The following is a 23,068-nucleotide window of genomic DNA, read 5'->3' as shown; positions in this document are numbered from 1 at the left end:
AATCTAAAAACTTTGAAAGGTTAGATAATACAGAATTTGTGCCAGCTACTATACGTCTACATGGGGGGTTATTTAAGGTCTTATGGATTTTCGGGAGGCCATAGATTACGGGGACAGATGGTTTTTCAATTTTAATATATGATTTCTCATTTTCATTAATAACCCCTTTGCCTGTATATAATACAAGGAAAGTCTCTAATTTTTTAGTAATCCCTGCACTGGGATTCCCCCATAATTTTTTATAATTGGTATCATCACACAGTTGTTTGATAATCTCTGAATTGTAATCTTCAGTATTCATGATGACCACCCCCCCCCCTTTATCCGCTGGCTTAATGATGATATTGTCATTCTTCCTAAGATGTTGTATAGCTTCCCTTTCTGCCTTAGTCAAATTATTATTTCTTACTGGTTTGAACCGGGTCCTTTCTAGATCTTCTCTCACCAATCTTTCAAAGGTCTCCACAAAACACCCCTTTTTGTGCTGTGGAAAAAAGGTGGATTTCTTTTTAAATATGGAGCATGGCAATTCTTCTAATATCAATGAAGATCTCAAATTCATCTGCTCTACTTGAAGGTGCGAATTTTAATCCTCTCTCAAGGACTTTTTTTTCCTCATCAGAAAGAACATGATTGCTTAAATTGTAGATTGCCGTTTTGGTAGTAATCCCTGGTGTTACTCCCTTCTCTACCTTATTAGGGTCAGAATCCACAGATACATAATTATTAACAATTCCTCTTTTCTTTCTCCTTCTTCTTATTTTATTGAGGCGGTGGGTCATCCCACTGCCCCTTTTTCCCCTCTTTTTTCTCTTCACGTGTTTAAATTGTAATGACGATCTCTTCCTAAAAATTTTTCCTCATACCTTAAGGGAGCAAATCTATTTTCATTATATCTATCCCTCCTATTAAGTTTGTATTCATCCCGAAATGCGGGTTCCCCCTATTGGTAATCCCTCTTCCATTGATGCCTCCTTCTAACATAATCATCCTCTAATCCATCTCTTTCTACCTTCCATCTATCCTCGTACATTTTTCTGGTCTGCCTGTTGGTATAGTTTGTCCCCGAATTCTTTCTTACATCCCTAACGTTCTCACTCTTCCTCGTGAATCCTCTATCCTCTGTGCGATTTAATGTTTCTGTCATCCAATCTTGAGTCCTTTGCGGTGTTTCATTACTCCTTATTTCTAAAAAAAAAAATTATTTTCTTGTGATGGCATGCTGTCTGCCAAATTTAAAATCCTGTTTGTCCCTAAAATATTTTTTTTGTTTTTTAATTCTGATGTCTCTCTCATTTCTATCAATCTTTCTGATGACACTCTCTTCTAAAACTTTGTAATCCTCTGAGGCAGAATATGGTTTAATTAATCCTTTGTATATTTCCACTTCCTCCTCTATTTGTTTAAGTTCACGTGTTTTTTCCTTAATAATCAACCTCATCAACGAGTATGAACATGAGTCTAATATGTTAAACCATTCTTCTCTAAATTCTTTGGACTCATTTTGAAATGTTGGTACCTTATCAATGCGCAAACCTCTAGGAATTAGTTGGTCACTACAATATTGCTCTAATGAGGTAATCTCCCACCATATTTTTCCCTCTCTAATTAATAATTTTTCTAATTTAGACATAGCACTCTGCACATTCTCATCTGCTACATCATTCATTTGATCATCACTAAATACACTATTAATATAATCTTTACGAGTATGTCTGTGGTTAAACATATCTATTGGCTGCAAGTCACAACTTAGTAGGGTAAAAGATGTACAATATTCCAAAGAACAAAAAAGAAGTAACTCGCGACCACAGACCGCTGCTGTGTCCTATCTAAGGTATACCCAAAACCTAAATATACAATTTCAAAACAACAAGATAGTGTCACTAGCGCAGTCTGTATGGAGAGGTCTACAAGGTATCCATCTTCGTCTCACAGAATGTCTTCACCACTGTTTCATTTCAAGACACGGAACCGTATTCTGGATAGAACTCACCACTGGCACTCTAATACCGTTCACTGAAAGGTTTCTTTAACACCTCCTTTTTCTTTCAACACATCACACTTCTTAGGGGTCTATCAACAGACACTTACCATAAATCCACCTTGGTTCATACGTATAAAGGTTTCTTGTTACGACGCCCCTTATATATCCAATTGATGAAAAAATTTATCTATTTTCTTAAAACAATTCTTTATTCCAAATCGGAACCATAAAAAGTAAAAAATAGTCACATCACAAAAAAAAGCACATATAGCAGTATTGGAACTATAGGTGGCAATAGGATATTCACAATATGGTTTTAAAACCTTTCGGATGACACGGGCATAATCAGAGAAGGTAATCCAACAGGATGACATGTGGAAGAAAAAACCATTTAGAGAAATATCCAAAAAGAGATGGTATAATAACACCTGTTGTCCAATTCCTGCTGCTTACTCCACCATCTACGCGTTTCGGACTGATTGTCCTTCCTCAGGATGTGGAGCTGTAACCCAGGAAGGGCTTAATATACCCCTCCTCTAAATTAAAAGACAATTAACCAATTATACTAAAAATCGCAAAAAACCCTCAATAGACCACATTGTGAAACCTCCTATTACCATCTGAAGTCCCTTACAGGATATAACCTTACTTCAAAATTCATAGACATGATAATCTCCCAAAGAGTATCCAAAATAACATAAAAAAGGATATAAAAAAAGGATAATATGCATCAATTCAGCGTCAACAAAATCCTGGAATGTAATCCACCACCCACCATAGGAAAAAGACTGTGGCTCCTGCTTATTGCCACACCGCTTCTTCCAGGGGAGTCGTAACAAGAAACCTTTATACGTATGAACCAAGGTGGATTTATGGTGACACCCATAGTTCCAATACTGCTATATGTGCTTTTTTTTGTGATGTGACTATTTTTTACTTTTTATGGTTCCGATTTGGAATAAAGAATTGTTTTAAGAAAATAGATACATTTTTTCATCAATTGGATATATAAGGGGAGTCGTAACAAGAAACCTTTATACGTATGAACCAAGGTGGATTTATGGTGAGTGTCTGTTGATAGACCCCTAAGAAGTGTGATGTGTTGAAAGAAAAAGGAGGTGTTAAAGAAACCTTTCAGTGAATGGTATTAGACTGCCAGTGGTGAGTTCTATCCAGAATACGGTTCGTGTCTTGAAATGAAACAGTGGTGAAGACATTCTGTGAGACGAAGATGGATACCTTGTAGACCTCTCCATACAGACTGCGCTAGTGACACTATCTTGTTGTTTTGAAATTGTATATTTAGGTTTTGGGTATACCTTAGATAGGACACAGCAGCGGTCTGTGGTCGCGAGTTACTTCTTTTTTGTTCTTTGGAATATTGTACATCTTTTACCCTACTAAGTTGTGACTTGCAGCCAATAGATATGTTTAACCACAGACATACTCGTAAAGATTATATTAATAGTGTATTTAGTGATGATCAAATGAATGATGTAGCAGATGAGAATGTGCAGAGTGCTATGTCTAAATTAGAAAAATTATTAATTAGAGAGGGAAAAATATGGTGGGAGATTACCTCATTAGAGCAATATTGTAGTGACCAACTGATTCCTAGAGGTTTGCGCATTGATAAGGTACCAACATTTCAAAATGAGTCCAAAGAATTTAGAGAAGAATGGTTTAAAATATTAGACTCATGTTCATACTCGTTGATGAGGTTGATTATTAAGGAAAAAACACGTGAACTTAAAAACATATAGAGGAGGAAGTGGAAATATATAAAGGATTAATTAAACCATATTCTGCCTCAGAGGATTGCAAAGTTTTAGAAGAGAGTGTCATCAGAAAGATTGATAGAAATGAGAGAGACATCAGAATTAAAAAACAAAAAAAATATTTTAGGGACAAACAGGATTTTAAATTTGGCAGACAGCATGCCATCACAAGAAAATAATTTTTTTTTTTAGAAATAAGGAGTAATGAAACACCGCAAAGGACTCAAGATTGGATGACAGAAACATTAAATCGCACAGAGGATAGAGGATTCACGAGGAAGAGTGAGAACGTTAGGGATGTAAGAAAGAATTCGGGGACAAACTATACCAACAGGCAGACCAGAAAAACGTACAAGGAGGATAGATGGAAGGTAGAAAGAGATGGATTAGAGGATGATTATGTTAGAAGGAGGCATCAATGGAAGAGGGATTACCAACAGGGGGAACCCGCATTTCGGGATGAATACAAACTTAATAGGAGGGATAGATATAATGAAAATAGATTTGCTCCCTTAAGGTATGAGGAAAATTTTTTAGGAAGAGATCGTCATTACAATTTAAACACATGAAGAGAAAAAAGAGGGGAAAAAGGGGCAGTGGGATGACCCACCGCCTCAATAAAATAAGAAGAAGGAGAAAGAAAAGAGGAATTGTTAATAATTATGTATCTGTGGATTCTGACCCTAATAAGGTAGAGAAGGGAGTAACACCAGGGATTACTACCAAAACGGCAATCTACAATTTAAGCAATCATGTTCTTTCTGATGAGGAAAAAAAAGTCCTTGAGAGAGGATTAAAATTCGCACCTTCAAGTAGAGCAGATGAATTTGAGATCTTCATTGATCTCCAAAGATTTATTAGAAGGCTGGCACTTAAAAGATTCTTTGAAGAAAAGAATAAGATGACTGAAGATGATCCAATATTAGAAGAATTGTCATGCTCCATATTTAAAAAGAAATCCACCTTTTTTCCACAGCACAAAAAGGGGTGTTTTGTGGAGACCTTTGAAAGATTGGTGAGAGAAGATCTAGAAAGGACCCGGTTCAAACCAGTAAGAAATAATAATTTGACTAAGGCAGAAAGGGAAGCTATGTAACATCTTAGGAAGAATGACAATATCATAATTAAGCCAGCGGATAAAGGGGGGGGGGGTGGTCATCATGAATACTGAAGATTACAATTCAGAGATTATCAAATAACTGTGTGATGATACCACTTATAAAAAATTACGGGGGAATCCCAGTGCAGAGATTACTAAAAAATTAGAGACTTTCCTTGTATTATATACAGGCAAAGGGGTTATTAATGAAAATGAGAAATCATATATTAAAATTAAAAAACCATCTGTCCCCGTAATCTATGGCCTCCCGAAAATCCATAAAACCTTAAATAACCCCCCATGTAGACCTATAGTAGCTGGCACAAATTCTGTATTATCTAACCTTTCGAAGTTTTTAGATTTTATACTACAACCACTGGTTAAGAAGACCCCGGCGTATCTTAAGGATACCATAGCTACTATTCATAAGCTTGAGGAGATTGTGTGGAGAGATGACTATTGGCTCGTTACCGCCGACGTTACATCTCTCTACACAATTATAGAGCATCGATTTGGATTGGAGGCTGTGAGATTCTTTTTAGATAGAGAGTCTTTCACAGAATCCTATAAAAACTTTGTGCTGGAGGGAATAGAATTGGTTCTGAAGAACAACTTTTTTTGGTTTATGGAATCGTTTTATTTACAGACGTCAGGAACGGCGATGGGCACTCGACTGGCACCTAGTTACGCTAATTTATTCATGGCCCTCTGGGAGCATAGATCAGTGTGGAGTGGCCATGAGTTTGGTGCCAGTCTAGTGTCCTGGATGCGCTATATTGACGATGTCTGTTTTGTTTGGAAGGGTAACAAGGAGTCTTTGGAACAATTCTGTGCCTATTTGAACGAAAATGTATATAACATCAATCTCAGTTTTTGTATTAGTGATGTAGAGGTGAATTTCCTAGACCTCACTATATATATAGAAGGGAATACATTGAAAACCAAGAGTTTTAATAAACCGACTGATTGTAACTCATTCATCGACTTCACCAGCAACCACCATGCTAACTGGCTAAGGAGTATACCCTACAGCCAGTTTCAATGTATTAACTGTAATTGTACAGACAAAAAGGTATTTGATGTGCAGGCAATCGATTTGAGTCATCAATTCATACAGAAGGGATATGGAAAGGAGCTAGTGACCAAAGCTATGACTCAGGCCAGTGATCTCGAGAGGGGGCATATTCTTAACAATGATGGAACTATAAAAAAATGGGAGGATAGGGGAATACCATTCATCTCTAAATATCATAGCCAATATAAACAAGTTGAAACTATCATAGCTAAACATTGGGATATCTTACTTAGAGATCCTGTATTAAAGGGATACATTAAAGAACGACCGATGTTTATTTATCGGAAAGCTAACAACATCCAGAATGCTATTGTTAAAAGTGTAACATCAAAACCCAGGGACCTAACGATGAATAAATCAAAAGGTTTTTATAGATGCGGAGAGTGCATTATGTGTAGATTATGTAAAAGTGAAGTGTCTCATATAAAGGAATACAAATCTACTCAAACTAATCATAGTTATAAGATCGATGATTTTATAACCTGTCATAGCAGATATTGTGTGTATTTGCTGGAATGCACATGTGGTTCACAATATGTGGGCAGACCACCCGTATGTTAAAAATTAGACTGGCAGAACACGCCAGGAACATTAAAAAAGGATTGAGTACACATAATGTTTCCTTACATTTTCAGCAGAAACATCAGTGCAATATCACAGAACTTAGATTCTTCTGTGGTATTAAGGTTATCCATCCTAATTGGAGGAAAAATAATATGGAAGAACGTCTTGCACAAATGGAAATGAAAAAAATCTATATGTTAAAAACACTAGCCCCGAGAGGACTTAATATAGATTTCGAGACAAAATGGTTTCTGTAAGAACGTAGAAGCCGTGTACACATATATATATTTTTTATTGTTATATGGTTGTTATGGGTTATGTTTATTCTCTAATGGTGTTTACTTTCCCCTTTTTACATGTACAACGGAGGATATTTTATTTGGTACTATGGAAAATTACTAATTCAGAATGTTTGGAATATATACTGCCCCATGGTGATGCGATGTTAAGGATCTGGCTGCATATCTCCAGAACTCTATATATCAATCTACGAACGGAGTGGACCTTCGTGGTATTTCACATATGTGCATATAACTATTGTGGAACTAAATAAGCGAGCCCATGGGGAGGAATTCCTTTGAAACCAACTTCCGGGTTTGCGGGTCAGATTCCGGATGTGGACGTGAGACGCATCGTATAGAGATTTCCGGAAGTATGCGTGACCGCTTCTAATCACATGGTTTATGTATTAGAGGGGGCAGATGGAGCGCCTGATCGTTTTCACTTCCGGGTGTGGTAGTCGACTACTCCGGAAGTATTGGCTCATATATATGGGCTTTAGGACTTATGGGGGAAGTATTATGGAGGGGTATTACCTTATAAGGACTTCCGCTGTGCAGACTGGAAGAAGCGGTGTGGCAATAAGCAGGAGCCACAGTCTTTTTCCTATGGTGGGTGGTGGATTACATTCCAGGATTTTGTTGACGCTGAATTGATGCATATTATCCTTTTTTTATATCCTTTTTTATGTTATTTTGGATACTCTATGGGAGATTATCATGTCTATGAATTTTGAAGTAAGGTTATATCCTGTAAGGGATGGTAATAGGAGGTTTCACAATGTGGTCTATTGAGGGTTTTTTGCGATTTTCAGTATAATTGGTTAATTGTCTTTTAATTTAGAGGAGGGGTATATTAAGCCCTTCCTGGGTTACAGCTCCACATCCTGAGGAAGGACAATCAGTCCGAAACGCGTAGATGGTGGAGTAAGCAGCAGGAATTGGACAATATACGGTATTATACCATCTCTTTTTGGATATTTCTCTAAATGGTTTTTTCTTCCACGTGTCATCCAGTTGGATTACCTTCTCTGATTATGCCCGGGTCATCAGAAAGGTTTTAAAACCATATTGTGAATATCCTATTGCCACCTATAGTTCCAATACTGCTATATGTGCTTTTTTTTGTGATGTGACTATTTTTTACTTTTTATGGTTCCGATTTGGAATAAAGAATTGTTTTAAGAAAATAGATACATTTTTTCATCAATTTGATATATAAGGGTAGTCGTAACAAGAAACCTTTATACGTATGAACCAAGGTGGATTTATGGTGAGTGTCTGTTGATAGACCCCTAAGAAGTGTGATGTGTTGAAAGAAAAAGGAGGTGTTAAAGAAACCTTTCAGTGAACGGTATTAGAGTGCCAGTGGTGAGTTCTATCCAGAATACGGTTCCGTGTCTTGAAATGAAACAGTGGTGAAGACATTCTGTGAGACGAAGATGGATACCTTGTAGACCTCTCCATACAGACTGCGCTAGTGACACTATCTTGTTGTTTTGAAATTATATATTTAGATTTTGGGTATACCTTAGATAGGACACAGCAGCGGTCTGTGGTCGCGAGTTACTTCTTTTTTGTTCTTTGGAATAGAAGTATAATAGGGGTAAGTGTGTGATATCCCACTAGAGTGAATCCCTAAAGAGGCAGGTGAAATAGGGTTGAGGAGAACTCTAGATGCATGCAGACATCATTGAATTGACAAATTTCATTGGTGTCAGTGGGCACAAAAGTGGTGGATGCAGTAGCAAGAGACCAGTACGTCCCTCGGTATGTGACAAGTGGGTTTGGGATGTGTATATTCCGATTAGGGAATATGTAGGTTATGTTTAAGGATAGAGACATCCTGTGGTAAATAGTATTGGATTTTACAGTCCAGTGGTTCCTGTATTTACATTTGGCTGGCCGTGGAACTACAAGTACTAGGAGCAAATGTTGTTACATAAAATAAGACAGTCTAAAGGCTTTTCGCCAGAACAGTAGGCCTGATTCAGATTTGTGATTAAAGTAAGACAGAGAAAGTAACCTGGACAAACCACTTTGCAATGCAAGGGGTGCAAATTGCTAAAACAAATTGCATGTTAGGTAAATACTTCCTGCTTTTACGGGATGTAGTTTAAATCACGGTGGTTGGGATGCCGGCGCTCAGAATGCCGGAATCCCGACACCAGTCAAAATCCTGGCACCAGCATCCCAGCAGTAAGTATTGGTGTTTGGGGTAGAGTTAGACACTAGGGGAGGGTTAGGGACTACTAAGATAGTTAGGGTTAGGCTGCCGGGGGGATGAGGTTTAGGCTATGGGAGGGGGGAGAGTTAGGTTTAGGCTGCAGTGAGCATTAGGTTTAGGGATTCTGACCACCATGATCCTGAGCACCTGCATCCCGTACCCAACCCGCTTTTGCATGTAGCCCACAAATGCTGGACAGCTTTATTTTTACACTGCAATTTAGATTTGTTTGGACACAACCCTCCCACATCTAATTCTCTCTGCACATTTTATATCTGCCCCACCTGCAGTGCAGCATGGTTGCACCAAGGTGCACAGTTACTTGCTCTTTCTTACTCTATTCCCAAGTCTGAATCAGGCCAAGTGCCTACAATTTAGAGGGCCATTCGTAACTCTGATAAGTGGGCAACTTATATCATTACCTGGATCAACGATTCCCAGGGGCGCCAAGAGGGGGGGTGAGAGAGCGGGAACTAATTACCTGGGCCCGGTTACACGAAAGTGCCTCTGCCTGTCAATCAGAGGCATAACTGGGGCTGCATGCGATCACACAGGACCTGAATCAACCCATTAGCGTTAAGCTTCTATGTAAATGAGTAATGTATGCTAGCAGCATCAGAATGGATACTACTCAGAGGTTTCTATTTGTTAGGCCATTGCGTTTTGAGATCCACCTTATATTCTTCCATAAGCAGGGGCATATTGGGTATTATATTCCAAAGTTAAGAGGACCAGCATCTGCATATTTATTGTAAGTCAATGGTATAGTATAACTGAATGGTGAGGGTTATTGCAGGATCTGACTCACTGAAGAAGGGTATCACCATTCCTGGTTTCTTAACAGGGACAGTTATTTATAAACGACACAGTCGAGTCACATTATTATGACCACCAGCTAATAGCTAGAGTAACCACCATGTGCAGCACGGGCATCAGCTAGATGGGCTGGCAGTGACTCAATAAGGTGCTGGTAGGTTGGCACAGGTATCTGGAGCCATGCTGACTTCAGTGCATCCTACAGCTGCTGGAGGGTACGTGGTGGAGTATCCATAGAGCGAACACAACGATCGAGGTGGTCCCACAGATGCTCAATTGGGTTCAAGTCCGTGGAATTAGGGGGCCAGGGAAGTACTTGGAAGTCTTGGTCATGCTCTTCCAACCACTTTTGTATATTTCTAGCCATGTGACAATGTCGCATTGTCTTGCTGGAAAATCCCAGCTGCCTCAGGGAAGACAATGAGAATGTATGGGTGTACGTGCTCTGCAAGGATGGATTCATAACCAAATCAGTTGAGGGTGCCTTCCACATAGATGAGTGGGCCCAGAGAGTGCCATGAAAACATTCCCCAGACCATAACGCTGCCACCACCAGCTTGTGTTCTTCCAGCAATGGTTGCAGGGTGTTTGTTCTCCGATGTTTCTTGCCCAACACACCAAAGTCCATCCATTCGATGAAGCAGAAAAACGTGACTCATCGGAGAAGGCAACCCTTCGCCAATCAGCGCCAGACCAATTCTGATACTGGCATGAAAATTTAAGCCTTTTCCACCGATGCACCATCATTAGAATAGGTGCAGTGACCATCCATTTACTTTGGAGCCCCATACACAGCAGGGTTCACTGAACTGTCATTTTAACTTAAATTGATCTTACTCACTAGTAAGTGCTACCTCCGATGGATGCCTGCAAGCTGCTGCCTTATGGATGCCTGCAAGCTGCTGCCTCTGAATATTCCATCCACTCTGAAATCCTGCGCTGTATGCTGCTTCGAAGTCTGCACCTTCCAGTCTGTGTTCAAGCACCGGTTCCAGTCCATCTCAACTACTGCTACACTTACCAGTCCCACTCCAGTCCAAGCCTGCTATCCCACACCGGCTGGCTGCTACTACCACCGCTGTCATTCCGGTCCAAGCCTGCTTCCCTCAGCGGTCCCACTCCGGCTGGCTGCTACTTCATCGGGCCCACTCCGGCTGCTGCTACTCTCACTGGTCCCACTCCAGTCCAAGCCTGTGGTCCTACTCCGGCTGGCTGCTGCTGTCGTTCCCATTTTGGTTCAAGCCTGCTGCCCCACTCTGGCTGGCTGCTACTTTCACCAGTCTCATTCCAGTGCAAGCCTGCGGTCCCACTCCAGCTGGCTGCTACTCTTACTAGTCCCACTCCGGCTGGCTGCTGCTATCTCCAGTCTCACTCCGGTTCAAGCCTGCAGTCCCACTCTGGCTGGCTGCTGCTGTTGGTCCCACTTTGGTTCAAGCCTGCTGCCCCACTCCAGCTGTCTGCTACTCTCACCGGTCCCACTCCAGTTCAAGCCTGCGGTTCCACTCTGGCTGGCTGCTGCTATCTCTGGTCCCACTTTGGTTCAAGCCTGCTGTCTGACTTTGGCTGGCTGCTGCTTTCTCCGGTCCCACTCTGGTTCAAGCCTCCACTTCCACTCCAGCTACTCTGCAGTTATCTTGGGTCCCAGTCCAGTTCAAGCCTCTGGTTCCACTCTGGCTAGCTGCTGCTCCCTCCGATTCCAGTCCGGTTCAAGTCTCCAGTTCCATTCCGGCTTCACGTCTGCCCGGTTCATCTGCAGTTCAAGTCTGCGAGTTATTTTACAGTTCTGAGTTGCAGAATCGTCTATTGGCGGTCACCCGTCTGTGACTTTATGCAAATGCTGCTACAAACTCCTTCCCTTGTGTACATCCGTGTGGCTAAATGTGCAAAGAAATGTGGTAGTGTCACTCATTTTTAGCATAATTTCACACTATAAACCGATTGGTGCGTCCTTATGGCAGGTGCAGTTTCTCTGTCTCACCATAACCTCCTATGATTGCAGCTGTGTGTCTGTGTACAAGCCGCTTGCACTGACACAACAGCGACATTACATAACACATCCACTGAATAAGCCATGTTTGCGTGCACTACTGGCCACGTCCCAGTCAGTGCCCAGTTACGCCCATCACTTTTCCACAACATTTCTAATACCGCCTGTCTCGGTCGTAACAGCACCTTTGTGCATACACTCTGTGTGATGCATGCGCCATAGGGGTTGTCAGACATTTTCAGGCATACGCAGCTGCAAAAAATCAACTGTGTGAACGTCAACATTGTGTGCGGCTCTGTATCAGGCCCTTTATTTCTATGTCTCAGTTGTGTACACAAGTAGCTTAACTTACTGTTACTGTATGTTGCATTTTAAGGATATGTATTTCTAAAGTGTGGTATTCCCAAAGCTGTTTTTCTTTAACAAAGAGAATATTTCAATATTATTGTCTCTTATCACACATTTTGTGTTGCCCAAAGTGATGCTTCATGAATTATGTTCAAACCATTTTCTTGAAAGAAAGTGGTTACTCCTATATCTAATGCTGATTGTTCTTTCATACAATATGTACTAATCTAGTCTCCAGGTCCTGTATTTAGCAGTGTGATTGGGTAAAAATACTGTACCTTTAGATAAACCAGATCATGGTCAGACTATGTAATGCCACCTGTCCATACTGATGCCCCATATAATTACCGTAGCAGTCATTAATTCAGTTAACCCCTTCAATACACGCTTTAACGTGTTATATTGAACATGTGGAAAATGCAGATTTACAAATATATATAATTCCATGGTTACAAAAACATAACCCCGAGAATCTCAATGAACTTTGTCTATAACAAGAGAATTGCGATGTACCACCAAAACTGCCACACACTGGATTTGTGACTGGAAAAGTGTACAAAAAATGGCTGTGACTTACTTTAACATTCATCTCTTGAATAAGAGCCACAGCAATCTTTTCTTGTATTAAATATGTAAATAATTGTCTTCTGCAATAGTAATATCTTACATTAGTAGGAAAGATAATGGGATTGTTCTGGTACCAAATACATTATGTAGACAAAAGTGATTGGACACCCCACACAAGCGAAATGGTGTGCTCCTGGACAGTGGAACAATGGCGGCAAGTGTTATAGAGTGACGAATCCTGATTTACACTTATTAGATCAGAAGGATGTGTTTGGGTTTGGTGATTGCCAGGAAAATGTCTGATGCCAGAGTGTACAGTACCTACAGTAAAGCATGGAGGGGATGGCGTTATGCTGTGGGGCTGTTTTAGCTGCTTTGGCATGGGTCCACTAGGTGTAATGCATGGTCACATTCACTCTGAGAAGTATAGAGAGAATTGGAGCGACAGGTGTGTTCTAGGCTGACTCCACCTTCTTCAGTGTCACAATTGGTCACTGTACTTAGGGGGAGAGTTAATAAGCTTGGAGAGAGATAAAATTGGAGATAAATAGCACAAACCAATCAGCTCCTAACTATCACTTTACAGGCTGTATTTGAAAAATAACAGGAGCTGATTGGTTGGTGCTGTTTATCTCCAATTTTATTTCTCTTCAAGCTTTATTAAATCTCCCCCTTAATGCGGAATGGCATACCACCTGCTGTTGTCCAGGAACTTGTGGACAGTTTGCCAAGAATGGTGTCTGCAGTACTCACTACAAGGGGTGGATCTACAAAGTACTGACATCAATAAAATCTTGTTGATCTATTTGCTGTCAGTGTCCAATTACTTTTGTCTATATAGTGTATAAGGTATACTTCTGTACAGATTTGTATGACTTTCAAAGTGAAAAAACTGAGGAGTTATAATGAAATAATTTGTGGCATAATAATAAGGTACTATCCAGTGACATGTGACTAAGAACTCAACATCCTTTTTTTGTACTACTGCAGGAAGATGGGAACCAAGGGTACTATGCCCTGTAACTAGGGACCAAAAAGGGCCTCACACACCATAATAGCCGTATGGTATTTACATAAGCAGATTTTTTTGTTTTCTTTACAAATCCAACAACTTGTACAGTAGGACGCTAAAACTTTGATATGAATAAGAACTATGACTATAAATAATATAAGTATGACTAGAAACCATCAAGCTCATTATAAACCTTTAGATAACTTCAGCAACATTTTTCAACTCAAAACAATGCCTTACATTTTACTTACAGATGCCCAGGATATAAGAAGAGGCCCAATTTATCTATTATCGTGTTAAGAAACTCTGAGACACTATTTTAAATAATCCATCTGTATAATAATATTCCAATAACCGTGTTCTTTACTTGGCATCATAAACATGAAAGCAACCTTCAAAGTAGAATAGGAAGAAACATTTCAAAGTTATATGATCTGAGGTGGGAGATCCAGAGGTGTGGAAATTAAAAACTCTGGCAGGGTTCTTGGGGTTCTATGTTGCTTTTTATATTGCTTATGCATGTTCTCACACTCAGATGGTCTTGATGATCTGGCAGATACTTGGGTCCACTACCCATTATCCAGATCAGTGAGTGACCTTCCCATGTATATTTAGCCCAAAATGCATCAATGAAAGATTTGAGTACACATCCCTGGCTCAGAGTACACAATGAGAATGGTAAAATTAGCCATAATGAAGAGCTAAGTGTAATGTAACTGCAATGTTTAGCCTGCAGTACAATGACTTACTATGAGTAAAAATCATGCATTCAACAGTTATTAGGTTGCCCCACTAAATTGATTTTGCCAGTTAGGATAATAGCTTCTTTAGCCCAAATTTTGTGGCATACAGAGATCATTGCGTCTCACAATTCAGATGAGATAGAGGATCAGCAAGTCCTTTAATTCTGATGTTCTTTGGCTGTGATTTTCCAGATCATCTAACAGGATTTTCATTAAGTAAATCATGCTAATCTGTTTTCTCGTCTTCGTTTAGGCCTCTGATACTGATATTTCCATATTTTTCTGTGCATCTTCCAGGTCTGCTAATTGGTGTGCAATATAGGCTAAATCTGTCTTCATTTTCACAATTTCATCTTTTACTGTTTAATTTACCTATGTAATAGCCTGAGTCACTTATTTAATTAAAGCAAGAATATTGTCTTTAGTTGGTAAATATTACATAGATGTAGAATTGCAAGCCGCAGCTCTTCCCTATCAGATTCATATCTCGCATTATGAAAGCAGTGGTTGAAAAAAATCTACATTTATTTGAAAGTTGCTTATCCTAATCAGAGTAGTATATTTTAAAAAATATGTTGTGTTTTTTTTAAACTACACTTTAATTATTTTAAAACTGTATCTTATTTTATACCATGATTACTAAGTGAAATTAACAAAGTAAAAATGATAAGTGCACAGAAGAGAACTAAAATGAAAACTTGCTGTTGTGATCTTATTATGATATACTGTATAAAGCAAATTTGCTCCTTAATTTGTATTTGAGTTTGGGATAAATCAGCCATCAATTGGGGCAATTCTGCGATGTGCAGATGACTGTACAAAAAATTTGGCAATGTATGGGGTTCCCCGATTTCCGAGTGTGACCAATAAGTGATCGGAATTGTTGAATCCGGTTGTTCAACATGTTGGATTTAGTCGATCAGTCATATCAGCAATATATGGGCACATATTAATGGTTTGTAGAATTGTTGAATTGGTAAAAAAAGGCAGAATTGGTGAATCTTGTTATATGATTGCTGATGTATGGACCCCATTGCTGTATACTTGGACAAACCATGTAGCAATGCCAATGCAAGGGGAGCAAATACATATATTTGTTGCCTGCAGGGTATATACTGGCAGCTCTTGCATGTGGCCCACAATGCTGGACAGCTTTATTTACTTTGCTCACGCCCCTCCCAAATCTAATTCTCTCTGAACATTTTACCTCTGTCCTTCCCAGCTGCAGTGCAACCTGGCTTTACCCACAAGTGGAATACACATTCATCTCCACCTATTGTGAGTTACTTGTAAATCTTTTGTATTATACACTAATATTGCTATGGATTTTAATTGTTGTATTAGTTACAACTATTGTATTAGAGGGATTCGGTATGAAATACAGAGAGTCGGGAACCTGGCGGTCAGAATACTGACGCCGGGATCCCGATTGGGTTAACATACTGACACTTGTTGGTCGGTATGCTAACCCTCCCTCTCTCCCTACCCTAACCCTCCCTCTTTGGTGCCTAACCCTAACCTCCCTCCTTAGCGCCCGAACCTAACCTCCCCGCACCCTAAACTAAGCCTCCCCCTTAGTGCCTAACCCTAAACCTAACCCTGCCCCCCACCCCGTTTCTTACCTTTGGCATCCCAGCGGTCAGGATGCCGGCGCCAGGATTCTGACCGGCATCGGTATTCTGGCGCCGGTTATGTAAAAGGGGGTATTCACTTAACGATTTAGCCAAGCGATTGCACGATAACGACATTGTTATCGTGCAATCGCTTGCAAATCGCGCTTGCACATCACTAGATATACAAACGAGAGCATGACAGCAATGTTGTAATTGTGCTCTCGTTTGTATATCTATAAGTGGATACCCACCTTAAGTGTCAGCATCCCGACCGCGGGGATGCCAAACGCATATTGTATTGGAGTAATAATAATATTAGAGTAAATAAGAAATAATGCACCCTCCTAAGTGCCACATAACATTTTGGCAGATACAAGCAGAAGTTCCAACTAAATTGCTTAATGGAAGTGGATTAAGGATTGCCAAATATGTGAGCTAACTATTATGATGACACTTTATTTATAGGGCAACACAGCGCCGTACATAGGGCATACAATACGACAGCACAAGGTAAAACAGTACAGTACAGTAAATAATTAGAACCATAATTCTCAACACACAATACAGCTAAAGAGGAATATGAAGTATAGGCTGAGACCTGTACACGTTAGCGTGGGCACAACTAACAGGTTTAGAGCCACTAGAAGAGATGCAAAAGCAACGAAGGAGTGGAGTGTGGGTCCTTTGTAAGCTCCAAAGGACCCTGCTCCTTTGGAGCTTACAAGCTAAAGGGAACGGGGAGACAAACGGATAACTCGAGGAGTGAGCCAGACCAGTGTAAGGGGATCTCAGGGCAGGAAGCAAGAGTGGTAGAGATTCAGGATGGTGAAGTAAGCTACATTACACTCATCCCCGATATGAAGCAATTAAGTACTGTACTGTAGCTCAGAAACTGATGAGATCTAACAATCAACAGGATAAACGGAAGAAACAAATCCAGTTGTATTACCACTAATTGCCTATACAATCTACCCATCCTGACCGCCTCACTAGGAAGTGGGTGGGATGTGAGAGATCCACCTTCTCTTCCGGGGTTGCAGGGGGCTACCCGAAAAATGGAGATCTGAATGTCAGGTTGGGGTTTACTTAGTAGCCACTTACATGCCAGGGAGAGCTAAATGGGATAGCAGACTCCCTGTTTCATCAGAGACATTTCATAAGCTCTGTTTCTCTGCTAAAAATACTATCCTGATAATAGCACAGACCTTCAACAATCCCCACATAGAACTTTTTGTTAATTCTCCAAATGCGCACACCCAAACATTTTGTCCAGAGTGATACCAGAAATATAGGGGATAGATCCAGTGCCATTCCCATAGACCATATTAATGCTTCTTAATTCATTTCCCCATCCAACTCTACTGCTCTTCACAAACTCAAGCCAGGAGTATAACATTGTTATATTGGTATATCCACTCTGGTCATCCAGAATTGATTCCTATTGGTCTGCCAGCTGATCAGGGGCCCATCCATTCCCTTGGGTTTTCAAAATGAATCACTTTAACAAACAAAAGATCTCTTATTAACACCAGTGATGTGGGGCTCAGAACCTATTAGCAGGGTGCTGGGGTTCTGGGCTGACACAGGGTATTTGGGCACACTGTAGGGCCTTCGATGGCTCGGTGGAGTGGAGAGTCTCAGAGTTGCCCCAGTCCATGTAGATGGCATTATTGCCAGTATATTAGCAAGTGAGAATTTAGCTTTCTCTACTCAGGCATTATTAAAGGCTTCTCCTACGCCTTGAACTTGATCTAGGTAACTTAGTATAATTCAGAAGTTCATTGCTTGGCAAAAAGACCATAATAGGCAAATTCATTCATCCAGCAATTAGTTCAGCTCTTGACTTTTAGGTTGAAAATATTTAATGGATACTCAGAACATATGGATCTGTTTTCAGTGTAGTCATACCTTACTTGATGGAATGGAGGCTTTACATATGACCATTAGTGGATTTTACCTAGGAGCTGCAGGCCCCCCCAGTAAAATTTGTCAGCCCCAGTGACCCAGTTGGAGTCCGTGCACTAGCTTCATTTGCAGTGACTTCCCGTTGTAATCACACACAGGACAGGCAGACCCAGGGGGAGGTGTTTTCTCCCCCTAGGACTGCCAGCCCGAGTCACAAATAACAGAGGGCCTGATTCACTACCGTATGCAATAGCGTTTATGCCCGCAATTCAACTGCGATAGTATGCTAATCCATTGCGATTGCAATGCCCTCGCAGCATAACATAAGGACGCCCACTTTACTTACCACATATCCATAATGTTTAGCAAGACTGCAGAACCATCGGTACAATAGAGTACCATCACAGCCTCATGCACACTTAAACAAGCTCTGACCTTACTGAGAAATTGCTAACAGGCCTCAGGCTGCTTACGGCATTGCAGTGGATAATTTATGCACACCCCTGCAATGGCGTTGAAACGCACTGCCACGCCTGCATTTGCCCGTCCACCCCCCCATCACCACCCCCAAATGGCTCTTCCTCTCAATCACTCTGCAATGGGTCTGCGTAGTCACTGCGATTGCAGTCCTGATCGCAATAGCTAGTTCGCACACTGCAATGCATGCACAGTACACACCAATCAACCGATTGCGCGCATAATCGCAGTTGCGTACGGTAGTGAATCAGCCCCAGAGACAGCGCTTCCAATACAAAGTGTGCACCGATCTCAGCGCCTGCCAGATCCATTGCACATGCGCCGGAATTAAGATTAGTCTCCGGACTGCAGCATGTGCAGCACCTTCATCCATAAGGGAAGGAGTACTGCATATGACTCATATATCCTTGTATTAACAACTTTTGCCTAAGTACTTCAATATAAGGGATACTGACCATTTAATGCCATATACTATTTATAATAACTCCTTGACCATAAATCTTCTTTCTATGAAGCAAAATTCCTTGCTAACCTTAGCTGCTAGAGGTTCTAAATCCCTTATGCTCATCAAGGATTCATGGATGGTCCACAGCGCAGGTGGCTACCATATAGTATAGTCCTCAAAGGGAAACTAAGAAATGTAAATTGAACCAACTAGTTATTATTATTTGACCTAGTTGCAGATTCTATCAACAATGCATAGTTGTAGGTTTTAGTTTTAGGGCTCCCTGACTTATTGCCAAAATGAGATTAAATGCAGCTGCTATGCCAAAATCTGTGATAGTACAGTATTTCAGAATAGAAGGTTAGTTATTTTTTTTGCAAGGGGCTACTACCACAAATACAGTGGGAAAGGGGGTGCCCTTATCAGTCACAATGTACCCAGTTCATGGTCTCATACATTTATTAGATATTACAGGAGACTAATGCTGGGTGGACAATGACCAAAATAGTTGCCCAGTGTGTGTACAGAAAATATGTCTGTGAACTGGAAAAATATATCTGCAGATTGACTAATCTGCAGATATACAGTCAGGTCCGTAAATATTGGGACATTGACAGAATTTTCATATTTTGGCCTCTATTCACCACCACAATGGCTTTGAAATGAAACAAACAAGATGTGCTTTTACTGCAGACTTTCAGATTTAATTTGAGGGTAATTACATCCAAATCAGGTGCACGGTGTAGGAATTACAACGGTTTCTATGTGTGCCTCCCACTTTTTAAGGGGCCAAAAGTAATGGGACAAACTAAACAATCCTAAATCTAACTTTCACTTTTTAATACTTTGTTGCAAATCCTTTGCAGTCAATTACAGCCTGAAGTCTGGAACGCATAGACATCACCAGACGCTGGGTTTCATCCCTGGTGATGCTCTGCCAGGCCTCTACTGCAAATGTCTTCAGTTCCTGCTTGTTCTTAGGGCATTTTCCCTTCAGTTTTGTCTTCATCAAGTGAAATGCATGCTCAATCGGATTCAGGTCAGGGGATTGACTTGGCCATTGCATAGCATTCCACTTTTTAGCCTTAAAAACTCTTTGGTTGCTTTTGCAGTTTGCTTCGGGTCATTGTCCATCTGCACTGTGAAGCGCCATCCAATGAGTTCTGAAGCATTTGACTGAATATGAGCATATAATATTGCCCGAAACACTTCAGAATTCATTCTGCTGCTTTTGTCAGTAGTCACATCATCAATAAATACAAGGGAACCAGTTCCATTGACAGCCGAACATGCCCATGCCATGACACTACCAGCACCATGCTTCACTGATGAGGTGGTATGTTTTGGATCATGAGCAATTCCTTTCCTTCTTTTCTCTTCCCATCACTCTGGTACAAGTTGATCTTTGTCTCATCTGTCCATAGGATGTTGTTCCAGAACTGTAATGGCTTTTTTAGATGTTGTTTGGCAAACTCTAATCTGGTCTTCCTGTTTTTGTGGCTCACCAATGGTTTGCATCTTGTGGTGAACCCTCTATATTCACTCTTGTGAAGTCTTCTCTTGATTGTTGACTTTGACACATATACATCTACCTCCTGGAGAGTGTTCTTGATTTGGCCAACTGTTGTGAAGGGGTTTTTCTTCACCAGGGAAATAATTCTTCTGTCATCCACCACAGTTGTTTTCCGTGGTCTTCCGGGTCTTTTGGTGTTGCTGAGCTCTCCGATGCGTTCTTGCTTTTTAATAATGTTCCAAACAGTTCATTTGGCCACACCTAATGTTTTTGCTATCTCTCTGATGGGTTTGTTTTGATTTTTCAGCCTAATGATGGCTTGCTTCACTGATATTGACAGCTCTTTGGATCTCATATTGAGAGTTGACAGCAACTGATTCCAAATGCAAATGTCACACCTAGGATCAACTCCAGACCTTTTACCTGCTTAATTGATAATGAAATAACGAGGGAATAGCCCACACCTGTCCATGAAATCGCTTTTGAGTTGATAGTCCCATTACTTTTGGCCCCTTAAAAAGTGTTCACCGTTCACCCGATTTGGATGTAATTAATTACCCTCAAATTAAATCTGAAAGTCTGCAGTTAAAGCACATCTTGTTTGTTTCATTTCAAAACCATTGTGGTGGTGAATAGAGGCCAAAATCTGAAAATTCTGTCAATGTCCCAATATTTATGGACCTGACTGTATGAGCAGAAAATAGTTGTTCAGGCCGGATTAACGGGGGGGCAACAGGGGCGGCCATCCTGGGGCCCCCACACTTAAGGGACCCCCACACCCACCAGGGGTTAAAGTGGTCCAGAACAGGAGATGGAACCAGTTCCACCTCCTCTGGCCCACCTAACCCCGGCGCCGCAGGGACACTCCATTTGTCGGACGCCCACTGAGATTTTGTTAGCAGCGGGAACCCATCTACCTCCCCACAGCGCCATTGTCAGTGCACTATGGGAGATACGTCATGACGTCTCTCATAGTTCCGAGGAGCATCCAGCCGGATGGACGAGGGGTTTAAGATAAGTATTGCGGGTTTTTTTCACTACAGGGGGCACCGCAACAGTGGGCACTACTACAGGGGGCATTACTACAGGGGGCATTACTACAGGGAGCACTGCTACAGGGGGCATTACTACAGGGGGCATTGTTACAGGGGACACTGCTACAGGGAGCACTTCTACAGGGGTCATTACTACAGGGAGCATCGCTACTGGGGGCATTACTACCGGGGGCATTACTACAGGGGACATTCACTACTGGGGGCATTACTACAGGGGACATTACTACAGGGGGCACTGCTAAAAGGGGTATTACTACAGGAGGCATTACTACTGGGGGCACTACTACAAGGGACATTACTACAGGGGGCACTGCTACAGGGGGCATTACTACAGGGGGGCACGACTTCTGGGGGCATTACTACTGGGTGCACTACTTCTGGGGGCACTACTTCTGGGGGAATTTCTACTGGGGGTATTATTGCTGGGGCATTACTACAGGGGACATTACTACAGGGGGCACTGCTAAAAGGGGTATTACTACAGGAGGCATTACTACTGGGGGCACTACTACAAGGGACATTACTACAGGGGGCACTGCTACAGGGGGCATTACTACAGGGGGGCACGACTTCTGGGGGCATTACTACTGGGTGCACTACTTCTGGGGGCACTACTTCTGGGGGAATTTCTACTGGGGGTATTATTGCTGGGGCATTACTACAGGGGACATTACTATGGGGGGCACTCCTACTGGGGGCACTAATACCAGGAGCATTACTATTGGGGCACTACTACAGGACGCATTATTACTGGGGGCATTTCTACAGGGGGCATCACTACTGGAGCATTACTGCTGGGGCACTACTACTGGGGGCACTAATACAGGGAGCATTCCTATTGGGGCAACTACTACTGGGGGCATTTCTACAGGTGGCATTATAACAAGGGGCATCACTACAGGTGGCATTACTACAGGGACCACTGCTACAGGGGGCATTACTACAGGGGGCATTGCTACAGGGAGCACTTCTACAGGGGGCATTACTTCAGGGGGCATTACTACAGGGAGCACTGCTACAGGGGGCATTGCTATAGGGGGCACTGCTACAGGGAGCACCTCTACAGGGGGCATTACTACCGGGGGAATTACTACAGGGGGCATCGCTACTGGGGGCATTACTACAGGGGGCATTACTACAGGGGGCACTGCTGAAAGGGGTATTACTACAGGGGGCATTACTACTGGGGGCATTACTACTGGGGGCACTACTACAAGGGACATTACTACAGGGGGCACTGCTACAGGGGGCATTACTACAGGGGGGCAGGACTTCTGGGTGCATTACTACTGGGTGCACTACTTCTGGGGGCACTACTTCTGGGGGAATTACTACTGGGGGTATTATTGCTGGGGCACTACTACAGGGGACATTACTATTGGGGGCACTCCTACTGGGGGCACTAATACCGGGAGCATTACTATTGGGGCACTACTACAGGACGCATTATTACTGGGGGCATTTCTACAGGGGGCATCACTACTGGAGCATTACTGCTGGGGCACTACTACTGGGGCACTAATACAGGGAGCATTCCTATTGGGGCAACTATTACTGGGGGCATTTCTACGGGTGGCAT

Source organism: Taudactylus pleione, unplaced genomic scaffold (assembly GCF_031769625.1).
Source record: "Taudactylus pleione unplaced genomic scaffold, aTauple2 ptg000214l, whole genome shotgun sequence".
Taxonomy (NCBI): Eukaryota; Metazoa; Chordata; class Amphibia; order Anura; family Myobatrachidae; genus Taudactylus; species Taudactylus pleione.
The sequence above is the reverse complement of the archived record's forward strand: the minus strand, read 5'-3'. Positions refer to the sequence as shown.